The 3,931-nt window shown below is 34.6% G+C and overlaps 1 long non-coding RNA gene across 2 annotated transcripts; it reads left to right on the top strand.

The window, feature by feature from the left end:
* Positions 1–2,020: 2,020 nt before the first annotated feature.
* Positions 2,021–3,726, top strand: LOC134251473 (uncharacterized). 2 transcript variants are annotated; one of them, XR_009988745.1, is made up of 4 exons: positions 2,021–2,174; positions 2,606–2,959; positions 3,197–3,292; positions 3,513–3,726. It is a non-coding gene; the product is annotated as an uncharacterized LOC134251473 (long non-coding RNA). The 2 variants fall into 2 exon arrangements; XR_009988744.1 differs by having other exon boundaries at positions 2,606–2,955; positions 3,513–3,725.
* Positions 3,727–3,931: the final 205 nt, after the last annotated feature.

Genomic DNA, 3,931 nt, shown 5'->3' with positions numbered 1-3,931 from the left:
ATCCCTAGATGCATCATCCATGCAAGTTTGGTCCTAGTAGGGCTTTTAGTTCATTACGAATGGACTTGCTCTAAAAACTTTAACCTGGTCACTCATCTGGAAAATGTAGGTCAGATCCAGCATCCGAAGCAAGTCTGGTAGTGTACATCCCTAGATGCATCATCCATGCAAGTTTGGTCCAAGTAGGGCTTATAGTTCCTTAGAAATGGACCTGTTCCTTAAACTTTTACCTGATCCCTCGTCTTGAAAATGTCAGCATCCGAAGCAAGTCTGGTAGTGTCCATCCGAAGAACATAAGGACGGAAGACGGACATGACAAACACTATATGCCCCAGCCATATTCATGGCGGGGCATAAAAATAGACATACTAGGTAATCAAAGATTACCTTGCTCACCTCAACCCATTAAACGTTAAGAAAGGCACATACAGTCAGAGTGAAATGAAACACAGTAGACGGATCATACAGGAAGACAGTCACTTCGTGATCGGAGGTTCGATTCTCGTTCGCTGCGCCGCGTCAAATGTAAGGTGTAAACAAAGGTTAAGTGACTGTACATTCACAAAGCACCCGGCATCAAAAGTGAAAATCGACGCGCTTCCGGATGAGACCTAAGACCCCGAGATCTCATGTAAAGGTAGGTTATCGAACATCAACAGCTAAATATAACGGAAAATGCTACAAGTATAATGAAAGCTCTTTAAGAGAGTTGAGGTGAGCTGAATAGAAAGAAAAAACCCACCACCAATCATGTAAATATATAATACTGAAGTGACGGAGAAATCACTTACTTCCGACTCTAGCTGGACTGAGGCGAGACTGCATGACAGACGTGGTGTGCAGATGAGATAGAAAACTATAAACTTAGAAAAGCACAATTAAATTGAGATGAAACTGAAAAAAAAATAGATTAACCTTATACGTAAAGAAACGGAATACCAATCAAATTTTAATCTCCTGAATTATCTCTCCATGGCAAAAATAAATTAAACAGATGAATTAAAAAAATAACTTTACAAAAAATCCAAAGGATTAAAGAATTTATAATACATAAAAATGCCTTTGTAGAAAATCAACCACAAAAAAAATTGATACATAGTACAAAAATAATATTCATCATGCACATCACTGAATAAGGAGGGAGAGGCAGGAATGCAAGAAATGAATAATAATGTATGCAATGTATGTATGAAGTGCAAATCATGTATGTGTGAAATCAATGCAGAGTATGTGCTAAATAAATGCAATGTTCATAGACCAATATATGCATGTTATAGATGGATGTATGTATGCATGTATGAATCCATGTATTTATGAGAGGGTGTGTATGTATGTATGTATGTGTGTATCTAGGAATGTATGTATGTATGTATGTAATGTATATATAAATAGGTAATATCTGTATGAAATGTATGTAATTGAATGTATACAAAATGTATGTAATTGTTTGTATGCATGCAATAAATGTATAAAGTGAAATGTTCCTAATGTGTTGAACATGATGTAAGGAATGTCATGTACAAATTACAATTACTTTACAAAAGTAATTAATTAAATTACAGACCCCGCACCTAGATCTACAGATTTCCGCATTATTCCGTATTTTTTCCTCATTTTAATATGGAAAAAATGTGGAGAGAAAAAAGATACGGAGAGAATTAACAATACGGAAAAGCAGAAAATCTATGGAAATAATCCGGAAAATAAACGGAAATAATACGGAGAATTGGACTTAGTCTATTTTTCATCTGGAAAAATATTGAACTCTTAACTTAGAATATTTTTCATCTGGAAAAAATACGGAGCTCTTGACTTAGAATTTTTTAATCAAGAAAAATATGTGTTTGTTATACACAGTAGCACTCGGTGGCAACATTAAGTTCTAAAAAGCAATTTTTAGCAAATGGGTCTCAGTCAAGGTCACACAATCATTGTTCTTGGTGTCATTTGAAAGCACTTTATTAGTGTAGTATATGCATACCAAATATGTCAAGTCTCTATCATCTTTGCGAAGTTATGGCGAAAATTCGAAAAAAAAGCTATATTTAGCACATAGGTCACAGTCAAGGTCACAAGGTCATTGACCTTGGTGTCAGTTGAAGGTGCCTAATTAGTGGAGTATGCATACCAAATATGAAGTCTCTATCTCTCACGGTTCAAAAGTTATGGCGAAGGTTCGAAAAAGCTATTTTTAGCATATAGGTCACAGTCAAGGTCACTGACCTTGGTGTCAGTTAAAAGTGCCTAATTAGTGGAGTATGCATACCAAATATGAAGTCTGTATCTCTCACGTTTCATAAGTTATGGTGAAAGTTCCAAAAAGCTATTTTTAGCATAAAGGTCACAGTCATGGTCACAAGGTCATTGACCTTGATGTCAGTTGAAAGTGCCTAATTAGTGGAGTATGCATATCAAATATGAAGTCTCTATCTCTCGCGGTTCAGAAGTTATGGCGAAAGTTCGAAAAAGCTATTTTTAGCATAAAGGTCACAATCAAGGTCACAAGGTCATTGACCTTGGTGTCAGTTGAAAGTGTTTTTGTAGTGGAGTATCCATACCAAATATGAAGTCTCTAACTCTTACAGGTTCGTAAGTTATGGTGAAGGTTAATGTTGACAACAGACAGACAAACAGACAGACATACAGCTAAACAGACAGACAGGACAAAAACAAAATGCGCCCCTAAAAAATTTGGGTGCATAAAAAATGTCTTGGAGTTAACAGCAGTTCTCTGTTTCTCCTGAATGTTATGTACAATTTGATCGGGATCGGAAGAATGTTTCAAAAAGTCGGGCTCAGTGATCAATTAATTTAAACAACAGACCGCCAAAATTTAACCTTGGCTTCCATGTTGCAACGTCTGCTCTGTCTAAAGGAGGGAGTTTGTTGACCAGACAGCCTGAGATCGTATTGCTGTATCAACCAAAAGATACAGATACACATATTTCATATGCGGTAGGTCAGTCTTATTTTTTTAACATGGTGTCACTGTGATGATGAAAATATATAGTCTAGGCCTTAGAAAACTGAGCTACCAGGCTTAACGTACGTTTCAGCCAATATGCCCATGATTCAAATCTTTCAATCAGCTCATAGAATTTTATTATGGTTAACCACAATTAAAGGTGTTAATTTTGGGGAGCCATGGGCTGTAATCTCTAGCAATGATTTACCAAATTACTTTTTTTTTTGGTAGCGTCTGTGCATGAGGAGGAGATTTCTGAAAGTGGTTATTCAACTTACTGCTATTTTAACAGGCTTAAAGCTTGGTCCATGGATGGTTATGTTTGAGGTATATATATTCTTTTTTTCTTCTTTTTTATTGCTTGTTTAATTAAAAACAGTCAACTATGATTGTCATTATTATAAATATTATTTTAAACAAATTGATATAAAATTGAAGAACCCAAACTTCTGTTTATAAAAAGATTATAAAAGGAATAAAAGCAATGAATTTAAATTTTATTAATATTGCACCATTATAATTTAAGTACTTTTTTTTTAACTGATAGGATTTGCCAATTCGACCGCAAGTGCTGCTGCAAGAAATTAAACATGCAGTGACCTTACAAATTACAAAGAAGTCTGAAGAAAATTTTTATTGCCTATTGGACAGATGGGTGTAAAGCACAGACTTGAGATATAAACTGAATTGTGAGAAATATGAATCAGGGATCACGATGCAGGTAGAAAATGGCAAATGTGATCCAGATTGATAAAAAATGTCTAAAAAAAATTTCTTGTTTTGTAAATATTCAATGCTATGTCAATTGTTTTTTTTCCCCAATATCTAATAGTGTTGAACATTTCACTCCCACTTTTGCTTAAATAGATTGAATAAATTTCCATTTATTTAATATGAATATTAAAAAATGCCACATTTTTTCCATGATGAACTTGTGACTTAAATAAGAGAGTTCCAGTTTTTTTC

Source organism: Saccostrea cucullata, unplaced genomic scaffold, assembly GCF_032062105.1.
Source record: "Saccostrea cucullata isolate Sc308-1 unplaced genomic scaffold, CSIRO_AGI_Scuc_v1 ctg22624, whole genome shotgun sequence".
NCBI classification, from domain to species: domain Eukaryota; kingdom Metazoa; phylum Mollusca; class Bivalvia; order Ostreida; family Ostreidae; genus Saccostrea; species Saccostrea cuccullata.
This window is presented reverse-complemented; position numbering and strand designations above follow the sequence as displayed.